The sequence below is a fragment of the Protopterus annectens genome, chromosome 1.part0, assembly GCF_019279795.1.
Source record: "Protopterus annectens isolate FY-2018-M chromosome 1.part0, PAN1.0, whole genome shotgun sequence".
In the NCBI taxonomy this organism is placed as follows: Eukaryota; Metazoa; Chordata; order Ceratodontiformes; family Protopteridae; genus Protopterus; species Protopterus annectens.
Genome location: NC_056725.1, coordinates 1,440,065,556 through 1,440,092,280, shown reverse-complemented (window position 1 = coordinate 1,440,092,280; position 26,725 = coordinate 1,440,065,556).

The following is a 26,725-nucleotide window of genomic DNA, read 5'->3' as shown; positions in this document are numbered from 1 at the left end:
CTTGAGTACTCTCATCTGATGCAGAAAAGCAAGCTTACCTTTACTTACAACAGTGTTAGAATCTACAATTAATAGTTGGCATAATGGTTAAGGTCTTTGCCTCCCAAGCACAAGACACAAGATTTGAACCTGACCTCCGGACAATGGCTGTTTGGAGTTTGCATATTCTCCCAGTGTCTCTGTAGGTTCCTCCCGCCTCTAAAAGCATGATGAATGTTTCCATCCCAAAACTCAACCAAGAATAGAGCTGTGGGCAGCAGCACAGATTCTAGGTGGTGCCCTATAGAGGGAAGAGTTGTGGTGCATAGTATCCTCAAGATAGGAGATTATGGATAAAAGATTGCACACTGTGGCAGGGCTAGACACTCAATAGTGTAAAAATATGGCTCTGACTAATGTTGTCAAATGAGCATGGTATTTGCCTTTGATAAGTGGGTTGAGGACCCAACCTACTCCAACTTATGCCAGGGACCCATGCTAACAGTGTGTGAGGGGTGTATGTGCTCCTACCAGCCAGTGTGAGCCCAGCATAAAAACTCAGCAACCCTGGGTCAATAAGTGACTGGCTGGCAGGTATCCAGTTGCCAAGACTGGGTTACCTGGAATAGCTTTATTGAGTAAAAGCTGGATGTAAAAAACAATCAACCTGCCAAACATGAACTAAGAATTGCTACACTCAATATAGGTTCACTGACAGGATAGAGCTTGGAAGTGGATGACATGATGATGAGGAGGAGGATGGACATCCTACGTATATATCCAGGAGACACGATGGAAGAGTAATGCAGCAAAGTCACTAGTCTTGGGATCCAGAGTCTACTACTCAGAGGAAGACAGGCTAGCAATGTGGGAATTGTGGTGATGGAGAGGCTTCAGAAGACAGCAAGGGATGGCATCAACATTAGTGACAGACTCAAAGAAATCAGACTCTAAGGTTGTGAGGAAAGATTGCATTCAGACAGCAGTTGCAGGACCTACTAGATAAAGCAGGACAACATGAATTAGTGTTGATAATGGTGACCTGAATGCACATGTCGGGTCAGTCAGAACAGCAAATGAGGAATGCCTGTGTCCACATGGGTGGGACAACAGGAATAAAGAAAGAAAGAGAGAGCATTCTAAACTTTTGTCTGGCAAATGGCTTGATAGTAGCCAACAGATGGTTCAGAAAGAGAGACAGTCACAAGATCACATACAAGAGTGGCCAACATGTGACTCAGTTATACTTCTTCATAGTAAAAAAAGGGTACTGGAGTAGAATCAGTATTTGCAAAATCATCTCCAGTGAAATAGTTGGCCTTAAGCATAAACCACTGGTTGCCGCAATTAGCTGCAAGCAGTGGTGAGAGAAAGCTCTAAGGTCAACAGAGACCAGGTTGAAGACTTGGAAGTTGACTGGAGAGAAAGGATAACAGTTCAAGGAATAACTCAGGACTCTAGCACCTCAAGAAGAGGAGGAAATAGATCAAGCTGAAGAAGAATGACAGCGCCTCAAAATAGCTGAGTCAGGTATGGAAATAAGGTACATAAGAAAAGCTGGTGGTGGAATAAATAGATCCAGGAATTTATCAAAAGAAAGAAGTATAGGAAAAATTGGGAGATAGAAAAGATGGATCAGGCTAGGAAGGAGTACTGGTTGTCTAACAAAGAGGCTAAGAAAGGAGTTACAATAGCAAAGAGCAAGGCATCAGAGGCACTCTACTAGCTTCTGGAAAGTGACTCAGTAGATGGCACAAAGAAACTATACCGGATTGCAAGGCAAAGACAGAAAGATAAAGAAGAAAGTCAGACACCCTTCATAATGGATGTCAGCAGAAACCTGCTCACCAGTCTACAGGACATAAATGATAGATGGAAGGAGTACTTCCAGCAGCTTCTGAGTGAAGAAAACCCCACAGAAGCAGTACTGCCCCTGACACAGAGAAGAGGAGGAGCCTACCATAGAAGAAGTAAGAACAGCACTAAGGAAAATGAAGTCAGGGAAAGCAGCAAATTCAGATGAGGTCACAGCAGATATGATAAAGATGTTGAATGAGATAGGGGAAAAATGGCTTCTGATGGTACTCATAGCAGTATGGAGAGAAAAGTATATATATGTGTGTGTGTGTGTGTGTGTGTGTGTGTGTGTGTGTGTGTGTGTGTGTGTGTGTGTGTGTGTGTGTGTGTGTGTGTGTGTGTGTGTGTGTGTGTGTGTGTGTGTGTGTGTGTGTGTGTGTGTGTGTATAAACAGCTCAGTGGGGAGAGTGTTAGACTGAAAAGCTGAAGGTCTCTGGTTCGATCCCAGGTTTTGGCTTGGAAACATTTAACAAACTCAAAAAACAAGCCACCCTGGTGGAATCACAAAATCAATAGGCTGTATAACAGAAGGAAGAAAATTATGGCAAAAATTAGGAGGTGCAGCATCCAGCAGGATAAAAGCACTTTCATCAAACTAAACAAACATCTCAGAAGAAAAATAAAGTTTACCAAAGCCAAATTTGTGGTGAATTTGACCTCCCAGGCTCAGGACAGCAACAAGGCATTATTTAGATATATCCAAAACCTCAAAGACAATACACAATTGTGTGCAGAGCTCATTGTATATGGAGCCACCAATACTGAGCCAGAAGATATAGCAAACCTACTGGCCGATAAATTCAGCTCCAACTTTACCCCTCTCTCCCCCTCAAACTTCCCTCAGAAAAAAACATGAAATATAACTCCACCTGCGTCACTAGGGAACAGGTCCTTAATGCTCTCTCTAAGGTCAAGAACACTGCATCAATGGACCCAGAGAATATCCCAGGATGCTTTCTAGATAGCATGAAACATGACCTGTAAGGGACTCTGGAATTGCTGTTTAACTATAGCCTCCAAACAGGCTTTGTGCCGCATGAATGGAGAACAGCAACTGTCATCCCTCTGCACAAAGATGGGCCAACTACAGACCCTGAAAACTACAGACCCATAAGTCTCACTAGTCTTATATGTAAAGCCATGGAAAGAGTTATCATGGAAATGATCAACAGCGATATAGTAAACCTCCAGACACTGGACATAACCCAGTTTGGTTTCGTCAAGGGCAGATCATGGCTACTCAACTTGGTGTACTTCTTTGAGAAGGTCACCAAAGCAATGGACTAGAGCAAAATGGTTCACGATGCCTACCTTGACCTGGCCAAGGCATTTGACACAATACCCCACTCAGGCATTGTTGACAAACACATGAGGTTAAGTACAAACTCGTATGTCACCTGGTGGATATCCAGCTGGCTCACAGACAGGACCCAGGAAGTTAGAAATGGGGAGTCCACCTCTACAAAGATGCCAGTTACAAGTGGAGTCCCACAGGGATCAGTCCTTGGACTGCTCCTTTTTGGCATTTACTCCACTGAAGTCAAGGCCAATGTCAGCTGACTATATTTGCAGATGATTGCAAATTAGGTGCTGTCATTGAATCCCACACTGACACAAATGTTCTCCAGGAGGGGCTGACACACAAACAACTGGTGTCAGAGCCATGGACTAAAAATAAATGCCAAGAAATGCATAATAGTATTCTTTGGGAAGTCATCCACCCCTGGTAACTATCATATTGACAACACACCCCTTAGAGTTAACCCAGTAGTCAGGGACTTAGAGACATACATAGATAGTAATCTAGCCTTTGACAATCATGTGTTTACAGTAATGAGAAAATCCTTCTATATTGCGCAACTTATAAACAAAGGTATGGCATTTAAGTCCAAGGAAGTCATTGTTCCACTGTATTCGGCGTTCATCAGACCTATCATTGAATGCAATGCTCCCTTTGGTATGTACCTAACCAGGCATATCCAACAACTGGAATGTCCACAGAGGTCCCTTACTAAAAGAATACAGCACTTAAATAAAATGCCCTATGCAGACGGCCTCAAGGCTATATCCTTGTATTCTGTCTCCTACAAGCTTTTGAAGGGAGATCTATGCCTGACATACAGAGCATTGCCAGAGACCCCACTCTAATGGACCTCCTGCATATCTGCAAAATAAACAGCACCAGAATTACCCATTCTAAAGACTTAAACCTTGCCTGTGATATAAATAGGACCTGTTACAGAGATATGTTTGTATCTTAGAGATTACCCTGTCTCTGGAACAGGCTCCCCATCCATGTGAAGCAGAGTTCCTCCTTAAGCCAATTCAAGTGCAACCTGGACAATTGGATGAGGAACAGGAAATTCATCCCTGGCTTGACACCGCTGTCTCTAATGGACACAGGCAGCCTGTAAATGGTTCATCTCCCAGGCCCTAGCTTGTAAATATTTAATCGCCCCTGCTTACACTTATCAAGGGTATCAGAACTTGTCAGAGATTTGGGATGCATGGCTAGGCTTAAAAAGGCCCTTGTGGTTGTTAGCCTAGTAAACACCTATGAACCTATGAACCAAACGACTGGAAAATAAGCATAGTAATGCTAGTGTTCATGATCAAAGGGGACAGTAACTGTGGGCAATTCAGAGATATTAAGCTCCTGTCACATTGCATGAAAGTTCTAGAGGTAGTGTTTGATACATGAATACTTACAGTAGTAGAAAGTAAGAAGGGAGATGAGCAGTTAAGATTCAGATCAGGATGCAGCACAACGGACCCAATGTTTGCAGTGAGATGTATACCTGAGAAGAAGCTAGAAATGAGGAAAGAGTCCAACTGGGCATTCATAGACTTGGAGAACACATATGAGAAAATCCCGAGAAAACTGATTTGGGCAGTTCTAAAGTGGTTCAAAGTCCCAGAAACATTGGTAGAATTAGTGCAAGCATTGTACAAGGACCCAATGATTCAAGTACAAACAGTGTCGGTCTTACAGAGGACCTCCCAGTTGGGGTGGATATACATTAGGGTTCAGCTCTGAGCCCACTGCTGTTCATACTGGTAATGGACTACATTAAAAAACAGGTTGGAGAGGACAGATCAGTAAAGATGCAGATGATGTGGCATTACAGGCAAATTCTGAACAAGAATTTCTGCAAAGGATAGAGAAATGGAATGCCAGAGTGAAGGCTGATGCAATGAAAATGTATACAGATAAAACAGTTTTAATGGCAGCAAATGGGGAAATCAGAAGAAACTGAGAATTGAGATAGAAGAGAAAATACTGGAACAGGTTAACAGCTTCAAGTATCTGGGAGTGGTGGTCGAAGAGAATGGAATCTGAATGAGGAGGCCAAAGCTAGAATCAGAAGGGCTGCAGCCAACCGGCACAGAATGTCAGGTGTGGTGTATGACAGAAGAATGCCAAAGAAGTTGAAAAGCAAGGTGCATTGTACTACTGTATGGGTAGTAAAGGCAGAGCAGTTGAGGAAGCTAGAAGTGATGGAGATGAGATGTCTGAGACAGGTGGTAGGATATACAATGTGGGACAGATGAAGAAATGAAAAAATAAGAGAAGAAGCCAAAGTAGCTCCAATTGTAGAAAAGGTCAAAGAGAACAGATTACAGAGGTTCAGGCACATGTGCAGAAAAGCAGAAGACAATCTTGTGAAGAAGATTTGGGACAGACAGGAAGAAGGCAAGAAGAAACAAGTGTGTCCAGCAAAGAGGATGGATTGTGTGAGAGAAAACCTGTGTCAGTCAGGCATGAGTGTCAAAGAAGGTAGGAGAATGACATTAAATCAAAAGAGATGGCAACAAATGACATGACACCCTGTCCCCATGTAGAAAATGGGAGAAAGGGGCTTGATGATGATGATGATGTTTGCACATGCCATTGAAAAAATCTAAGTAAACTAGAAGTTCTAGACACCAAAATCAGAATTAATTTTGCCCAAGAAAGGTTTACTGATAAGATCTGTATCAGAGCACATGCTCTTTAATAGCTAATTTGCTGAATTTATATATCTCTAGTGAGGAAATGAGATTGTATTCTGGTTATAAACATGCAGCTCACAGGACCTGCAACAGGTTAAGCAATCTTGTATGATACCATTACATTCCTACCTCTTTGAATTGCCTTGCCTATATCATTCATAACTCACAGACTTCCCAGATTTTAGGAATCTAGTTATATGTACTACCAAAAAAAAAAAAAAAAAAAAAAAAAAAAAAAACAGAGCCATAAAATTCAAGCATGTGTCATTCATACTTCTCAGCCTCTTAGCACAATAAATCTAGAAAAGCCTAAAATAATGGAGGGTCAATGGCTCAAAAATAGGGACAGATTTTGAACATTGCTCATAAACTTAGAAAGATGCTAGAATAAAAAAGAATGTGTTAGTATGCATTTTTCTGAGGGATATGAAGTCTGAAACTCAAATGTATGTCATTATTTAGTGATTTAAATCCTCAGTGATTCGCCAGAAAACCACACATTTTATGAGGAACAGACCAAAAATATGTGGCAAAAATCTGGACTTTCTGCAAAAATCTGGACTGTTGAGAGATATGGGCCATTCTCTGAATATCTTCTGAATATCTTCTGAATTTGTACAAAAGTCACTAAGCTATAACTGCCACTGTACGTCCTTCCTTCTCTTTCTCACACCTTTGTTTTTTTCTTGTCCCTCCTTTTTTATACACTCTTTATATACAGTTAATGTCTTGCAATTTACAGTGATTCCACCATTTATTCTACTGTTTCCTTTACCCTTTCTTGGGTAGTCACAGCTACAAAACTTATTGCTGAATGCATCTTGTCATATTTAACAGAGCTGCATTCTTCATTCATTTTGTGTCATCAATTTGTTTGCATTATTAGACAGTGACTAACTTACTACTGACTACTAATGTAATCATCGTACATTTCAGGATTTCTTTGCTGGACGTTTTTCAGTTACAAAGTCAGACACAAAATCAATCACTAAAATGTTTTGTAGCCATGTTGTCCTTATGTAATCACCTGCTTTGATTGTTAACACCAATTCAAATTGTATGCAAGATTCATTATTGCACATATTCTGTTTCAAATGGATTTTCTGCCATGTACCTTCACTAATTACAGTCAGAATACCCTTTGTTTTTTGTGTGCACAACAGTAATTTAGTTATAATTCAAACTCGGTACACAAACATCTTTGCATGTAATAACACATTGAGCTATTGCTTTTGCTTGGCCATTTTGAGTGTTGCATATTATACCGGAGCTTTTCTCAATGGATCTCCATTGGATTTGCCTAGAAGTGAAGCAAACAAATAGTCAGACAAACAAACAGACAAATAAATAAACAAATAAATAAAGTTATATGTTCTGCTCCAATAGCAACTGAACTTCTTTGCTACTTATTTCAAGTGACTTGGTTTAACCTTACTTCTTAGCTCTCACCTTTAGGATTCATAGTGTTAACCCATACTTCACTATTAGAGGTACATAGTTATGTTGGAATTGTTCCAGTCACATTATCAGTTATTTTCACTACTAGTGTGTCATTTCTGAAGATAAGGCAAGGGTCTGCACATCTTTGTAGACAAGTTTCTTTTACAGCAAAATTAAAAAAATGCAAAATGTCCTTCACTTTGCCTTGCAAACATAACTACCATATTTGAGTTCTTATTTTATATTTTCTTTTGTCATAATATGAAATTTAATCAATGCCCAGAGACCCCTAGCCCACCCAGCTGTACACCTAGCCCCACAACAGCTGACTTTCTAATAGATAATTCCACCATCCACATGGGCAGAAATTTTTTTTTACCACAAAAGTAAAATTCTTTACAATTCTTTACATATTTCGTAAAAGTCACTTGTTCCACATTTCCTTTCATTTTCTGCTGTCCACTCGAATAAGCCTAATAATTTTCAACAATTTCTTTAAATCATATTTGCCCATATCATATTCCCCATATCTTCATTCTTCTAAGCTTCAGGACCATGGTATAAGTAATGTACCCTCATAGCACAAACCGTGAATTCCCCTCAAAGATTTTGTAAACTTATTTTCTACTTCTCCCACAGACTTTATTATCCCTTATTAGATACAGTCTCTAGGAGTGAAAACAGTACTCTAGAGAGAGCTGCAGAAATGATATATGCAATGGGAAATTGAATCCATCCCCACTAAACTCCATTCTTATCCCAATACATCCTAGCACCTTATATAGTCATAGTATTATCCTTTTACATTGTACAATATTTAATGTGGCCATAACGTGGCAAAACAGGATGTCATGTTTTTATCTCACAGCAACTGATTCTCCAGTTAGGTATTTTCAGCTAGAGTGTCTTCCCTGTGGAGTCTATAGTTTCTCCTTATATCCTCATTGTTTTTTTGCTGAGAGCTCCAGTTTGCTTCCATATCCAAAAACATGTGGGTAGGTTAAGGGCAATATTCAAATTGCCCTTAGCAGTGTGTGTGTGTGTGTGTGTGTGTGTGTGTGTGTGTGTGTGTGTGTGTGTGTGTGTGTGTGTGTGTGTGTGTGTGTGTGTGTGTGTGCCTGTGGTCTGTGTGTCTGTGTTGGTGTGCATTGGGTGTATATTATAAGATCGACGTTTGATAACATTTAACACCATATGGTCGACAACATATGGTCAATGTCTTCAAACATTGAACTTATAGAAACAAAAAAAAAAAAAAAAGAAAAAAGTACCCTAACCTGTTTAAGCAGGGGGGCAAGACTCCCTGCACCCCCCACATGGGGAGGCTGCACCCCACACCCCCCACTACTTAAATATACCAACTCCGAGACCGCACTACATTGCAGTAAATGGAAATCTCCCCTTATGGAGATTTCCGTTTACACGTTCGATGTTGTGTGCTTTCGCTATTCCCATATCAACAATATCAGTTTCGATATTGTCGGCTTTTGAGAATATAATATAGACCTGTGTGCATTTATGTGAATGCATATATATGTATGTATGTGCGCGCGCATGTGTTTGTGAGTGTTTGTATGTGTGTGTAGAACATATGAGAGCATGCATCTTGTGGTGGAGGAATATACCATCCATAGCCAACCAGTTACAAGCAGATAAACAACAAACAAAACTAATTTCTCTAGAAGGTCAAATAAGATTCAGCCTAATGCATCTGACTAAACCCCATAGACAAGTTAAAAATTTAACAAACTTTAGTTTCACATATAATAAAGGGCAACACACTAAAGTTTCCTACAAGTTATACAAGATACCCTTGATGTCTCAGAAGGCTATATAAGGTCAAATATGCAATCCCTCTCACAACAGTAATCCCCAGTCCCTCCTGGTCCCCAGTTTGGTGTCTTCTGATACATAGCTGCTTTGCACTATTCTCCATACCCAGAGTCTTGTTTGCCTTAAACCTCACTGCAATCATTTGTCATAAGCACATTAGGCTGGCAAATATCTTTATTGCTTAAACATAAATTCATGTTTTTCCAGCAGTGTCCCAGCCTTGAAAATTTGTTAAAAACACAACAAACCAAAATAAGCATGCCTTGGCATGTCTCCTACTTTGTCATTTGTGTATATGTGAAGATTGCTGATTTGTAGCTTGTGTTTTTTTATGTAATGTCAGTATTGGAAAGGCATGAATAAGTGTTAAAAGCTGAGCAGTTCATTCTAGCCTTGTTAGTCACTAGTCTGGTAATATTTAAGTAATACATCATGGCAGGAAGAAGTTGAATCATATTTCACTCATGGTGGGAGACATTGTTTGGTCATAAAGGCAGAGCCTGAGTGACCAAACTAGATCGCCTCCACACTGTAGGTAAAATGTAGATTACTCATGACCCTTTCAGTCCATATGGATATTATACAATGGCATTATACTGAATCCTTTTTTAAAATAACATCACTGTTATTGACGTTCCATCGGCTTATGCTGATATGAGTCAGTGGTGATGGCTTTGACATGTACTGATCTCAAGGATGTGCGTGAAAATATATTCAAAATACATCATGCACATGCCCTAAGTGACTCTTTATATTGCCTGGCTAAAGAAATACAACACAGCTGCTAATGAACACACAGGACCGTTTCATTTTAGAAAAGAAGCAAGCTAAGAAACATAATATTTCAGTTTATTTTCACAGATGGTGCTTTTATCAATGAAATACATGTGTGAATTACGTTTGACTGCTTAGAAGAGATTAACCATGGTGGGCATTTCGGTTCTTTTCTCAATTGCTGCGTTAGTTAATGTCTCAGTGCAGATGCTAAACTCATTATGATATAGCAAGTTTCATCTCTAATTCGATGCAGTACACTTCAGCAGGATGCAGAAGTTATATTCTATAATTTTCTTCTGCCCCCCCCCCCATTCTTTACAGTCTAATACCACATGCTTTAGCCCATAAACTTGTGTTTACTGGATTATCATTAATCACATTGTTTGGGCAATGACTAACATCAGCTGAATAGTATACATTAGTGTCTTCTTTTTTCCCTGATGTGAGTTTGCTTTTCTAAGGTGTCTGGTAGTCACTCAAAAATCAACAAGTATGTCAGAGGATGATGATTAGAGAATGTAGGAAAGAATAAATAAGTGGCATAGGAAGAAGAGAGTTATACTCATGGGGGGTGGGGCTCTGACTGTACTAGGAAAAGACTGGGAGATTCTGAGCTCCAGTATAGAGAGGGAGTGGGAGTTAACTGGAAACATGAGGTAAGACTGTACCACAAAAAACTAAATGCTGAATGTGATCCTAACAAATACAGAGGGTCATAAATATCCAAGTGAAGATTGTTAGTGATCTTCCCATATTCTGGGTTGGGAGGAGGGAAGTAAAAATACAAAGATAACGATGTTGGATTTTAGGGTGTGGGGAAGTACATAAAGCTGAGCTGAGAGAGAGAATCAAGGCTGAGTTTGTGCATTATTGGCAAACTGAGAAAGAAAACAAGATATTGACACGAGTCAGGGGTTCAGAACTTAAGACTACTGAAAAGAGTCTCAGGAAGAGACAAAAGGGCAAAAAGAAAGAAAGGTCAAAGTGACAACTTAGGCAGGAAAGACTAATAATCAGGGCAAAAGAGAAGACATTACAGATGGAAATAAGGATTACAGAGATGGAAAAGGCAGAGGAGAGGAAGAAAAGCAGAAAGGTAATAAGCAGGTATGAGCAGCAAATAACCAAGTTTAAATTTACTGGACAACGGGGTCAAAAAGGAACAATGGCTTTTTAGGTATAGTAGAAAGTAGAAAGGGAGGAATAAATCTAGCCGGTCTGAGCAAGTATTGGAGGGAAATCATGAAAGACTGATAAAAAGCAGAGGTACTGAATTGCTTGCAGGAAGGAAAGTAAGTGCTGGAAGAAAGGTAGGGAGAGTAGGGACAGCAGAGGATATATGCCAGGACAGATAGGAAGGAACTGGCTGACCTTAGGAAAAATAATGCTTAAGGACAACATATAATGCCTTCCAGAGTCCTTAGAAATACGGGTAAATCCCTGACAAAGATCTTCAACAGATCATTGTCCATGGCAAAAAGTGCCTGAGGACTGAATCCTTTTAACTGGGGGAGGGGGGCACTGAGAAACACCCTGAAAACTATGGGCTTGTTAGCCTGAACAACAACTACAGGGAAAAGTCATGTACAGAATTGTAAGGGAAGAAAGTCTTCTAGAGAACTGTGTCTTTGTGGGGCAACAACCAAGATGGCTTCAAGACCAAAACGAAGTTCCAAACAAATCAGTTTTCTAACTGGATTGCAAGATATCTTGACAGTGGAGTACAGGGAGTTGTGGAACATCTGGTCTTCATCAAGACCTTTGACTTGGTCAAGTACAGATGGTTACCAGAAAAAAAGGAGGGGCTGGAGTTAGGTTCGGCTTGATGACTGTATGGCTAATGGGTAGGACACACACAACAGTGGTGAGATGGGCATTATGAGAAATAAGGAAAGTGACTGGTACTACACAGAGCAGCTCTTGGCCTGATAGTCATTATTCCACTTGTATCAGAAATATACAAGAGAAAAACAAGGAGTACTGTTATTTTATTAACCAGGTAAGGAGGACTGTCTGGTTAACTGATTTGCTTAGAGTCACAACATTTGGAAGAGGATGGGGAGTATCAGAACCAAGAAACAGAGAAATGGGGGGAATGAAAACCAAGTAGTGGGTAAAAGTTTTTTAGCAATGCATAGTCTTAACCCACTAAGCTAAACTATTGTGCAGTTTTCTACTAATATAAACATAGGTACAGAAAAAGGGGATGAAAATAGAAGCCAAGGAAAAATTAATATAGGCTGGTGAAGTAGGTAGAAAGGTGACAACAGAGGCTCAATTCTGATAAGTGCAAAGTAGTGCACTCGGACCACAAGACCCTGGTGTAATATATCAGCTGGGAGAGTCATACTAGTGCCATTAGAGCAAGAAAAGGATTTGGAGGTGTTGAGCACACCTGTATTGGATCTCCAGAAGCAAAATAGGAGGACAGTGGAAGCAGCAAAGAGAATACTGGGGTGTACCCTCCAGAGGATGGACTCCAGAAACAAAAATGTAAGACTTTTGTTGTAGCAGGCTCATGTCATTGTGTGCAGTTCTAGTATATCACACTGCAGGAAAAATTCCAGAGGAGAAGCACTAGAAAAGCATTAGAGATGAAGGGGAAAGGACACAGCCAGAGACTAGAGGCTGTGGTGATCCACTGACTAGAGATTAGAAGAGGAAAGGATAGCGTTATCAGTGATCGTGATGATGTAAATTAGATCTGAAGGGGCCATCTTGAACAGGAGAGACAGAGGTGGTAGGAGGGGATCAGGCATCATATTGTAGGGGATAGCTAGTTCCTGGGTTTAATCATCAGAGAAAGGATTGTTGACCCATGGTACAAACTACTGGAATGGGTGGTTGAGAATGGAATTCAGAAGCATTCAAGGAGTGCAAAAGGTGAGAGCGAAGGTAGGGGCAAAGGTGAGGTAGAATATTAAATGGACTTAAAAGGCAGACTATATAGGCTTATTATCCTTTTCCACCATGAAGCAAATGCAAAGTTATTTATTACAGACTCAGTCAAGTGGCCAAACACAGACTGTTAACCTTCTGTTTAAAGCTAGCCTTGTCACTGCTGATTGCATTACATGTAAATATTTTAACAAAAAACATGTTTTATATGTGTGTGTGTGTGTGTGTGTGTGTGTGTGTGTGTGTGTGTGTGTGTGTGTGTGTGTGTGTATGTGTGTGTGCGCACGCATACTGAAGTCTTAAGATTTTAAGTGTAATCCTCAGAAAAATGAAAATGTATGAGCAATTTTGGAGAATATACACTAATCTGGGAAGTGTGGTGCCTGAAAGTTTTTCCCTTTCTCCAAGGTATAGTAAGCTCACAGTTAGACTAAATAAATAGCATGTGTGTGTGTGTGTGTGTGTGGGGGGGGGGGGGGGTGCAGATTCTCATGTCTGTGGGTGCAAAAGTTTAAAGCCCCCACCCCCCGCAAAAATACTTTGGATGCAATTTGCTGGGTTTTAGTCAGGATTGAACTTTAGTTTTCAAAGTGTTAGTGGTTCTGGTATCATGTCTCACATTTCTGATTGCTTAGAGCACATTTGCATGACCTAACTTTGACACACAGTAGGCTGACACCCTAAAGCATGAATCTCATCATATAAAAAGTAGACAAAACAGCAAAAGCCGGAAACTGACCATAAAACTGTTTAATCAATTTTTGGATGGGGGCTTTGTCCCTGCTCCCCCCCAAATACAGAGGATGCACCCCCTTCATCCGTTATAGTTATGGATACTATCTCTGAAATTAGTGTACTTCAGAGTAAGGGAAATTCTCTGAGATATTGTAACCTCTGAATAAGTATAAAACAAAAACCTATCTGTACTTTAGAGTTTGCACTTTAGAATTCAAATGTATACCAAGCATGTGACTGGATAGTGTATAGTACAATATATTCTGTTTTTTTAATAAAGTAAAGGGCATCTACCATGGTTTTAATCTGTCCACCCATTCTAGGATTATTATGGCATCATGCCATGAATTCATACTGACTGGTTGTGAACCCTCTCCCATGGCATTCATCCAGTTTTATCAGTCCTCAGCATTATCCCTGCCTCAAGGCAAACTTGTAGAGTGCCTTAAGTAGCACCAAAGCTATCAGGTCTGAAATCAGAGCAAAACCAGTCATTTTCTTTCATTTATAATTTATTCTCCCTAGCTAGCAGCATTCCTCCCCAAAGAATACAAACATGCAGTGACATCACCATATCACATGAGAATTTCCACATGCAAACACATAATGTCTATTGCAGCACATATGCCATTTCCCTAACATACTTTTCTTCTGTGCTGCTGTCAAACAGGGAGCATCACCTCTTACTGTGAAGGAGAGGCACTTTCATGGTGCTTCTGTTTTTCATGATCTCTATTTCTCATTAAGCCTCTACCAAATCAAGCTCTTTTCTAAAGTGAAGTTACTGATACTGCAAGCAATAGTGGAGTGATTGTGGCATCTGCTATTAGGGTATTTGATCATATTACAAACATCACATAGTTAGATTCCCATAATCACTAAGATACAACTTTGATTTCTTCTACCTCAATTTCCTTATTCTCACTTATTCATTCTTCAGTTATACATTTTCAAAGTTTCATGCTTTGTTTTTTTGGTTTTCTTTCCTTCTTTCACAAATTTGTTCCATCGTTAATGTAGTCCTTCAATATAATTTTTTCACATATAAGGATTTTCAATTTCAGCACTCACCTTATTAAATGGTTACCACTTTTTATCTTCTTAGCTCCACAGTAAAACTGACAACTTACTTTAGTTTTACCATTTTGTCTTGACCTTTTATATTATTAATTATTAATTCATGAATTATTAGTAATTATTAGTAATATCAAAAAGAAATAAAAATCCCTTATTGCATTTCCCACCGTGAGTATAAAACATAGCATACCATGCTTTCTTACTCTTTTAAAATAATTTGATGTGATACACATCTGGTAGCTGACACACAGGATTAAGGTCATGAGCTGTAGTTACTGAGGTACGGGGTTTGATTCCCTCACGTATTTGCCTAATAAGTGACTTTGAGCAAGTCACTTAACTAGATATTGTTCCTGAGTTGCCATTAAAAAGGGACTGTGTGTCCAGCATAGTTCTCAGCTATCCATATTTTCGCAGAATGCCTTGATTCCTGATTTTTGCCTCACATTTTTGGTCTGTTCCTCATAAAACTTGTGGTTCTCAGGCAAATCATTGAGGACAGAATTCACTAAATAATGACAGACATGTAAGTTTCAGACATATCATTCAGAAAATGCATGGTAGCACTAAACCTTTTATTCTAGCAACTTTTTAAACTCATACAAGCAGTATTTAAAATCTGTCTCTATTTTGGGACCTTTGTCCCTCATTATTTTTGGCTTTGTCCAGATTTCTTGTGTTAAGAGGTTGAGAGGTATGGTGTCCAGTGGGCCTACTTGGTTAACAAATGGGTGTTACTATGCTGTCACACAAAACAACTGCATTTCCTGCATGTATTTTTGTACATTGCCAGCAGAGGTCATGTCAGTTTAACTTTACTTTTTTTGTACTTCTATCAGTGTGCATCTGTAATGAGCAGGGCACTCAGCTACTATCTGTTTGCATTATACTGTAACACTAAAACATACTCACATATGCACACACACAAATACACACACACGCACACACACACACACACACACACACACACACACACACACACACACACACACACACACACACACGCACATGCACACACGCACATGCATGCACGCACACGCACATACACACACACATGCGCACACAGACACATGCACACACACGCACAGACACACACTCACACACACACACACACACACACACACACACACACACACACACACACACACACACACACACACACACACGCATGCACCACACACGCACACACACACACACACACACACACACACACACACAAATACACACACACACACGCACACACACACACACACACACACACACACACACACACACACACACACACACACACACACACACACACATTGTAGACAGTTTGATGTTTTCAACATTCTTTTATCCTCTGTAGTCTGTTAGAGTTGACTCATACCTCTCAGCTTCTCAATGCAAGAAATCTGGACAAAGCCCAAAAAAAATGGGGAACAAAGGCCCAAAACTATGGATAGTTTTTAAATATTGCTCTTATTAACTTAGAAAGTTGATGGAATAACAGGTTTTGTATTATCATGCATTTTCTGAAGGGTTTGAAGAAGTCCAAAACTCCATTGCCAGTCATTATTTATTGACTTCAGTCCTCAATGATTTACATGAAAGCCACACATTGTTTTTTGAGGAACAGACCAAAAATATGAATAAAAAATCTGGACATTCTGTGAAAATCTGGACAGGTGAGAGGAATGGTTGGCTGTATCATATCACACTTTGCTGTATTTGTATTGTCTGTTGACACAATACTGCAATATAAATAAAATAGAAGGAATAAAAGCCATATACACATGCAGAAAAATGACCACTGTTACATGCTATTATGACACAAGTTAATGGTTGCAGTTAAAGTTGACTATGATGAATGGTGATGATATCTTTTTTTTTTTTACTGAAAATAAATACTGACTTGGAAACATTGGTGTGCCAACACATGGTTTGCTATTTTAGCCTTTGGATAAGGCAATCATATAAATTACAGTGTTTGAAAATGCTAGCAGCAAACAGTAGCACAACATTGAATTTGTATCCACTGCAACAAAACTTGTGCATACCCAACCACATAAAGATGGCATTGCATGCAGTAAACTATCTAGAACTGAGTGTAGAGAATTAAGGCTATGATTTGTTAACAAGCCGTTTCTTGCTGTCTAGGGTTCAGATCTATCATTTGCCATTTGCCTACTGTGAGCAAGTCACTTAACAACACTGTGTTCCTGGACTGATTCTGAAAAAGGTCCATATGGGTCAGTGCTCATCTCTGGTTAACAAATATAAAATAAACTGCTTTAGTAAAGTATTGTCAGAACTTTAAAATTTTTAGTTCATTGCTTCTGGTGCTGATTAATTTAAACTTTGGGACTGTCACATCCACTGTTCACTACAAGCTGATACCATTTTATTGCAGTTATGCAAAATAACTTCTCCTTAGTTTGGTCATTACTTACGAATATCACCGAGCACTTCCTAAGCCAGAGATTTGTAAAGGCTGTGCCCTAAATTTGCTTTCATTTTACTAATGTCACAACTTATTCACATCTCTATTTTTTTACATTCTTGAATCATCCTAGTCGTCTGTTATGTCTGCTTCTATCTTCTCAGGCACATTGGTTCTTACACAACAAGCTTTATCTTCCGTGAGAAAAACAACAGCTGAACGAACACATCTTTGAACTGCAGGTGACTCAACAAACGTTTATTAACTGGAAAGCAAACAACTCTGTTTCAGTGTCTTGCTCTCTCTCCCTCTCTCTTGCTTATGGATCAGCGCTACAGAATTACTGCCAACTCTTTGTTCATATTTACATTCAGCATAACAGAAACATGTTACTTAGAGTCATTTGCAGTCACTGCTATGTCATCCATTGATCCTTGTCTTGGTTTCAGTGTTGACTAATCTATCATTATGATGTGGTTGTCTGCAATAAAGTTTCTCAGCTTGTCTAGAGTATGATAGAATAAAAAGATCTTTATGCTTCAAAGGAAGTTAGCATACAGATATGTAAAGGGGACTACCATTTTTTCAGCAGTATATAGGACAAAAGGCACTGTGCTTAGCTTTTATTGACAGTATTTTTATCAAAAATAGGAATATGTGGAAACTCCTGTATATATACTTTGCAAAGGAAGTGACATTATTTCTTAATTTAGTAGCAACCTGCCCATGGTGATGTTTAAGCCAAGACATTCTAGTTTTCAGCAGAAATTTAAACAAAATGATGTTTCATTTATAATGATAGCAGTGACAGACTATGAATAACAGAAAGGCCTCATAAAGAAGATTTGCATAACTAACAAATGGTTAGTTGTGATCGAGAAGCAAGGTGTGTTTGGAGTCTACAGTATTAGGTTATCCCCTATACATGGATCTCATTAGAAGTGATGAATGCAAGTTGCCCCTCCATAGATGACCCGCCCGAGTGATTCAGGAAGACTGTGGCAGGGGAACTGACGGAATTAACTGGTCACAGTAAGTCATGGCAGACAGTGTGCAAATCTGGTCACTTCAGTTATTATACAGCATTATTATGGAAGATTTCATTCATCCAAACCATGCCTGGGACAGTTATCACACCAGTGTCAGATAATACCAAATATTATGGATTTTATTAATTAAAATAATTTGGAACAGGTTGTTCATAGGAAGGGGGAGCAATACTTGATATATGAACAAATATTACACATATTTTTCACCCTCTTGGCAGTCACTTACAACTAAACACTGATCATGATGCTTTCATATTTAATCTAAGAAACACAACTTATATTTTTCAAATATTTCCACTTTTCTGGATTATGCCAAAGGAAACAACACTGAGTTAAATTAGTTTCACATTAAAACAAATTTGGAAAATATCCTCAGCAATCAATGTATTATACAGCACAGCATGCATATAATTACATAACACACCTGTAATGGTGAGACTTAAGTATACTGGTAACCGAAAGACTAACCATTTCAGGTGGTATTAAAAATCAATAACCAATATAACAAGGAAAAAAAGAAAAATATAGCTTCTTTAAAAACAACCCTAACTAATCCCATTGATATCGTCATGTAGAGGCTTTGGCCATGACAATATCCAGGCAAGCTGGGCACTGGAGGAGATGCCAGCAAAGGGATATCAATGAGTGGTCACCAATAGCTTGCCCATTTCAGAGCAGGACAATATCTCCACCCAGGGGAAGGCTCAGGACTACAATTCTTGTATTAAGGTTTCTTTGGAGTATTAGCCTGCCAAGGTTTTATCATGCATTTTACCTGGAATTGTGGCTGTGTAAAAGCAGACAGTCACACTGGGTGCAGTGTAAAGAGTATTGTATTGTACTTTATGGCCAATGCTGGGACGCTAGGAGCATACTGGTAATTACATAACCTTCATGGGATAACAGTTGCACTCCAGCTATTGCCTTCCTCTCCTGTTGTCCTAGCTGGCTTGGATTTAGGAAGAATGACTGGGCCAACAGAGAAATAAATCTACAAGGTAGTGGGGGTGCTGGTACTGTGGGGCACAAAAAATTATCTTGAAAACCTATCTCATTAAACAAGTTCCGCTTAAATAAAGTATCAAAAGATCACAATAAATTGATCAGATTAGCCTGATTAAACAATGAAATCAAAGCAGCATCAAAAGCAAAATGTAACAATAAGGTGTTTTTTAATTATATCAGGAAACCACAGAGAAAAAATGAATGTAGTAGATTTTTAATAAATAACGCTGTAATACCTCAGCTTCTATTAATCCCTGATACCCTAGTAGACAGGTTATTTGTCAGCTTCATAAAACCTATGATTAAAACTATTACACCTCTGTCCATGAGGGGTGATTCCCTCTAAATATTACGAAGTAGAGTGTAATCTGGTCAGTAATGATTGCTAAGTGAATTAAAAGCAGTGGAATAAAACAATATTCCTGATAGTTCCTCACAATACAATGAAGGATCTTCTGAAACCATGTCATATTTTTAATAATAAATATCTCTTATTTAGATCTTCTAAAAGTTTGCTTCAGGCAATTAGCATTCCCTACACATAGGTGACTGTGTTTATGCCTAACATCTGTAGACAAGTCAGCCTTGTTTCAATTCTCTGCGGCTTGAGGGGCTTCTAATAGTTGGATCATATAACCCAAACAAAGTTGTTGATTGCAATAATAAATTCAGAACACACATATTTTGTAGGGAAAGATGATTCCTACTTATTTTATAGTCCTTTTTTCAGAAGATAACAAAGGTACTTGACGAAGGAATGACTACACTCATAGCATTCTTAGATTTCAGTAAGGCATTGGGCATCCTTCATAAGGGTAGAGGGAGAGAGAGAGAGAGAGAGACAGAGAAAGAGAGAGCAAGAGAGATAGATATGTATACTATGTACTACACAGCAAGGGAGAGGATTTTTACACTGATGTGTATTCTGGGGAATGTACAACATAGTGGAAATGGAATGCTTCATTCTGTTTTTATTATTATTATTTATATTTTTTATTCTGTTTTTCTGCATCAGGACCTGTAATGGGAGATGGGGGGGGGGTCTTTTTTTTTCTTTCACTGTGTACCAAATCCCAGACCTCAAGGAGGAGGATAATTTAATCTATTTCTTAGTGCCAATAACTCAACAGTAAGGGAGATGGGATACTGTATTCAATTTGACTGTGCCAAGAACCAAACAGAAAGTGAGAGTTGGAGATATTTTTCACAAAGGTGTGTGCTGGGGACTGTGCTGTGATCTAGAGGGACAAGGAGTAACCTGCAAAGGCATGGGGAAATACACTGCTAGACTTGAGTTTAAGAAACAACCTAATTGAGAACTTCACTGAAAGGTATAGCACTTTGCAGGCCAGTCATAAAACAACTAGCTCTCTCTGTTGACCAACATATGCTAGGTGTGCTGTATGCTACAGAATTGATGTGGGGGTTAATGAAGAAAACATGAAATGTGCTAGGGATAGTACTGCATGGGGCCAAGGACAGAAAACATGAAACGTGCTAGGGATAGTACTGCATGGGGCCAGGGACAGAAAACATGAAACATTTGCTAGGGATAGTACTGCATGGGGCCAGGGACAGAAAACATGAAACGTTTGTTAGGAATAGTACTGCATGGTGTCAGGGACAGAAAACAAGAAACATGTGCTAGGGATAGTACTGCATGGGGCCAGGGACAGAAAACATGAAACATGCTAGGGAAAGTACTGAATGGGGCCAGGGACAAAAAACATGAAACGTGCTAGGGATAGTACTGCATGGGGCCAGGGAAAGAAAACATGAAACGTGCTAGGGATAGTACTGCATGAGGCCAGGGACAGAAAACATGAAACATGTGCTAGGGATAGTACTGCATGGGGCCAGGGACAGAAAACATGAAACATGTGCTAGGGATAGTACTGCATGGGGTCAGGGACAGAAAACAAGAAACATGTGCTAGGGATAGTACTGCATGGGGTCAGGGATAGAATACAAGAAACATGTGCTAGGGATAGTACTGCATGGGGCCAGGGACAGATATTAAAGAATGAATGCCATGGACTGCCTACAGTGTGTGGTAACACATGGATTACTTGTGTAGGGAATTGCTTTAACATTTGTGGCAGGACCAGACTGACAGGTTGGTGCAGTGGAGAAGTAGCAGACATTATTGTATGCCAGGGAACAGGACTGCTTAGAGTACAGAATGATGAAAAACAGACGCACGTGCCAGGGACTAGCCTGAAAGGAATGTAGGGAGGCATTAATATAATTATGTGTTGATGACTGCACTACAATGTGTCTTTTTGGGTCTGAACTGTTTGGGAGGAGTACGATTTGTGTATTTCATGAATACAATTGTAAGAGGATGATATTGATTAGTGGTGTGTGTGTGTGTGTGTGTGTGTGTGTGTGTGTGTGTGTGTGTGTGTGTGTGTGTGTGTGTGTGTGTGTGTGTGTGTGTGTGTGTGTGTGTGTGTGTGTGTGTGTGTGTGTGTGTGTGCGCGTGCGCTTGTGTACATGTGTTATTGTTGGGGGGGGGGGCCTGTGTGAGTATGTAGAATCAGAAATGTAAGGGGGTAAGAAATACTACGAGTTTTGTCTGCAAGGTCCTGACATGCACTGGGTGTCTGAGGCCTTGTATGCATCACTGCATGCAGGGACTGGTGTAAAAGGAATGCAGAGAGGGTGACAGTGGGAGAAGAGGGAGTGCAAGAACATATTATGTGTCATGGACTAAACTGAATGAGGTTGTAAATGCCAATATGTGTCTGTCACAAAATGACATGGAAATAGGACTGGGGATATAACATGGTGATTGTGCACTGTGCTTCAGCTGTAAAGGGACGAAGTGATCACATATGAGTTTTTGAGTATATAAGGGACTGTGCCTCAAGGTAGTGAGTGGATACACTGGTGTTTTCTGTTGATAAATCTGCTCTGTGTTTATAGGGCTGGAGGATGGACATATATGAGGAGGGGGGAACAACACACATCAGTATAAGTGCTGGGGAGTGGACTGCCCTAGGGAGGGAAATCTCTTATTTAACTAATTCCTTGCCGGTTGTATCATGAAGTGTGGTCTGCACTATGCCATCCGATCATAATTATAACTTATGCAAGATGAACTACTTTGTACTTTGGAAGTCATTGCCTGATCTGCTAGTATTATGGACTACTGGTGGATTCCGGGAGATCGCACCAGAATCATTTGGGCCAAGCCATGTGCAAGGATTGCCAAACAAAACTTGGCTTTCTATTTGGGGTGACATAACCGTAGAAGCATACACATGCCAATAGACCTGCCATAGCAATTCCTCGTTTCACCAGGGCTATGCAGCAAGTGCTACTGTATGGGCTGAGAATCTAACTGGAGAAAACTCCAATGTCTGCCTCTGTGATGGTTCCTATCTAGCATGGTGAAAAAATAGGATAACCTGATAACTGGTAGGAAGCAGAGGGAAAAAAAGTGCAGACTAAATAAACAAACAAACAATCAAACAAACAGGCAGATAGACAAACTGTATGACTGTTAGGAGAAATATTTTAATGCTACATAACAGTTACATACATGTAAATGTGAGCAGCAAGAAAATACACTGGCACCAGAAAATAACATGTTGGATGCATAATGTGCTTATTTTAAAATTCAAATGTTATGGTATATCTCTGATTCAATGACTCACAGACTAGGTGATTATATACCGCACTGATAGCACCAGGATAATGATGAACTCAAAAGTTAGACTAATTAGACGTAGGTGGATGCATGAACATCCAACACTTTCCTCTAGTTTTGAGTGGAAGGATTCCCTTCTCAATATGCAGCTGAATCTAGATTTTGCATTATATATTGGCAGATATGCTGGAGTGGGTATGAAAGGAGGAATGAATGTTATGCTCAGAATAACTCAATGTCATGCCTTTGCATGGCACTGGGGATACAATGTGGAAAAAGATGGATACATTAGTAACTAGCTGACATCTGGAACACAGCTCCATATGAATTCTGCTTCAGTGTCAAGACCTAGTTATTTGCATACCCCCATACTTGATGGCTAGAAAGCTTGCATTGGCTTGAACAGAAAGTTGCCAGCTAAGTCTGTGAGCTGGAACTTAGGTCATTTTTCTGCTGATAGTATGGATGACAGAAAGGACTGTTTAAGATCAAGATTAGAAGTGCTGGAAGAATGGTAAAACATGGAGACTGTAGGGAAGAATAAAAAATGTTAAAGAGAAAATGCACATAGGAATTCTCACAGATCAACAATTATATTCTATTAATACCATTCATGGTGTAGAAGTCTTAAAAAATAGTGCACGTCTTCAGAATTATCAGATGCCATTCAGCTAGAAGTGCTGCAACAAGCTTTACTTTTAAATTTTAAAATAGTTTGATCTCTGATTCTACTTTCATTTAAAGTTTTAAAATAAGTTGAATAAGACAAAAAGCAAGCAAATACAAACAATGACTGACAGGATAAATGGTTCACTTACAACAAAAATTAAAGTCCAAAAACATATTAAGTGAACCAAAACAATGCAGAGATATCAGGCAAATATACTTCTCAACCTCTTACTGCAAGAAATCTGGACAAAGCTTGATAAAATGGGGAGACAAAGGCCTAAAAACAGGGACACGTTTTAAATATTGCTCTTATAAACTTAGAAAGTTGCGAGAATAACAGGATCTGTGTTACCATACATTTTCTGAAGGATATGACATCTGAAACTCAAATGAGTGTCACTATTTATTGACTTTAATCCTTATATCATCCCAGTCATTTCTCAGAAAAACTAAATTTTTTGAGGAACAGACCAACAATATCAGGCAAAAATCTGAACATTCTGCGAAAATCTGCACAGTTGAGAAGTATGCAGGCAAACCATCACATCTCTTGCAAGAGGAGCCTTTAATATATTGTGTTAGAGCTTTTGCAGTACTGATATACTGCTTGTTCAGACATTGAAACAAAGTTAAAATCTAAATATATACAAAGTCAATTAAACATTCCTACCAATCAAAAAGACAAAATTAAAATCAAGCAGACACTTCAACCAATCATAAAATAAATCTAAAAACATTATGGCAATACTTTTACAACTTCATTAAAAGAGACAGTACATTATTTACTAATAATAACTGATATACACAGATTGCCTTTAACATAATATTTCTTAATACCTATAAAAGTAAATTAGTGTATAAATGTTCATTAATTTACTTAAGAAGAGTCCTAGCTCTAAGAATAGGCTTTAATGAAACTTTATCGTTCAGGCCTTTACCTACATCTGCTCTCAGTTTAATGATCCATCTAGTTTAGAGTGTGTCAGACTGTATGTAGTAACATGCATAGCTAGCCCATTTGTAACAATGTAATTTTTTTATTTTTTATTTTTTTATTTAACATTTGTTGACCGGGAATGTCTGACTAGGTTCCACAGAGCCTGTTTTCAGCGGAGGCCCGGGGAGAAACGCTCCAGATGCATGTCTTTGGAATGTGGGAGGAAACCGGAGTACCCGGAGGAAACCCACGCGAACACAGGCAGAACATGCAAACTCCACACAGAAGGCACCCCAGCCGAGAATCGAACCGGAGAACCTCTTGCTGTGAGGTGACAACGTTAACCGCTGCACCACTGTGCCGCCCTATATATATTATATATAGGGCCCTATATAGAATATATGTTCTCTAATTCTGTCCTTAAACCTCCTGTTAGTTTTTCCTACATAGAATGCAGAACATGCACAGCATATGGCAAGTATACCACATTCAAGGAGTCACAGTTAACTTTGGCCTTAAAAATTAACACCCTACCACTGTCAGGATGTTGAAAATTCTCTGAAGAATCAATATAAATATAGTAATTGCATTTATGACAAGGCAGCATACCACAGGCAAAATTTAAAGATAGATTGTTTAACTTATCCTTAGGATAACATAATCATCATAAAAGAGATTTTCTATTTTTAAATATAAAACTGGTTGCATCACCTACTATGTTCTTTATATCAGGGTCACTGGTCAAAATAGGTGCTTCTTAATCACCCCGTCATCAAATTAACATTACTAGTATAGAAAATAGGGACACGGACCCTATGTCCATTAGATCTCCCATCCATCCTATACACATCAGTATTGTTGGAAAAATAGCATTTGGCTGTTGTGAGCCTTAAGCTGGGTATTTCATTAAGAATGTTTTTAGTGATTTTATCCTTGTACCCTCTTTTATTGAGTTTGGTTCTCAAGGCATCCAACTTGTTCACAATAATATCATCTGCATTCAGCCTTGAAACTCTCATTCCTTGCCCTTTTACTATATTTTTAAAAATATGGTTGGGATGCATGCTTGTTCTATATTCCTCTAACACCTTTTCCTATGTATCTTAGTGCCCATACCATTATCTTGTTTCTTGTAAATTTTGACATCCATAAAATCTATCCCATTGTTTGACTTGTTCATATCAAACCTAAGGAAGGAAGTACTTGCATTTATCTGGTGAAAAAATGATGCTAAGTCAACCTCTGTTACTGCCCATATTAGGAAGAGGTCATCGACAAAGTGTCTGTAAAGAGCTATGTTCCCAAATCATTGGTTTTAGAATGTGTGCTTCTCTTCCCTTGCACTGCATCTGAACATTCTTTGAAGCTTTACGCCACAGTTGTACCATTTTAAATTGGATATCATTAAAGCTAGTCTCGTCTAGAATATACATCTTGTTGTTAGAGTTTCATCCCATTTCACCCCAGATAACTTATAAAATTGTTATGTTCAAATTTAGCTATCAGAGGAATAAAATTTGTAATAATCTAGCAATAAAACCCTATACCGATAGATAACTGACCCTCTTAAAAGCCTTTGTTCTTTACAAAATTACATTAATTATTGCAGCAATACTCCTGATATATTACTTGCACACTCATTTTAATGGATAATGTCCACACCTGCTAATATTTCCATAGGTTCATAGTTAGTTACTAGGCTATTGACGCAAAGGTCTTAAGACTAGCCATGTGTACCCAATATAATAGTATGGAAACCCACTATAAAGGATCTTGCCTAAACTAGAAATCTTAGTTAGCAATGACTGCCATATCTAGGAAGGTCATAGGTAAAATCCCTGGCAAGAATTTACAGTTTCCCATCCAGTCATCCAGGTTACACTTAAACAGGTTCATAGAGGGGTTCTGTTTGATGTGGGTTGATAGCCTATTCCAGAAGAGTTGCAACCTCTGAGAGATATATCTGTCTCTCCAGCAGGTCCTATTTATGCTGCAGGCCAGGTTAAGGTCCCTGGAGCGGGTGACTCTTGTCCCATTTGACTTGTGGATGTGCAGTATTTCCATTAGGTTTAGATCTGAGATTGCTCTGTAGACCAGGCACAAGTCTCCTCTAAGTAGTCTGTAGGCAACTAAGTAGATTGACAGTGACTTCAGTTTGTCAATGTATGACATGTGCTGGAGACTCTGAATTTTCTTGGTTAGAAATCTCTGAGGACTCTCAAGTTGCCGCAGGTGCCTAGTAAGGTACATACCAAAGGGGCATTGTACTCAATTATTGGCCTGATGAGGGTTGAGTACAGGGAGTTATGACCTCTTTCACTCTTGAGGCAATGCCTTTGCTAATGAGGTGTGTGACATAGAATGCCTTCCTTACCACAGTAGACACATGGTGGTCAAAG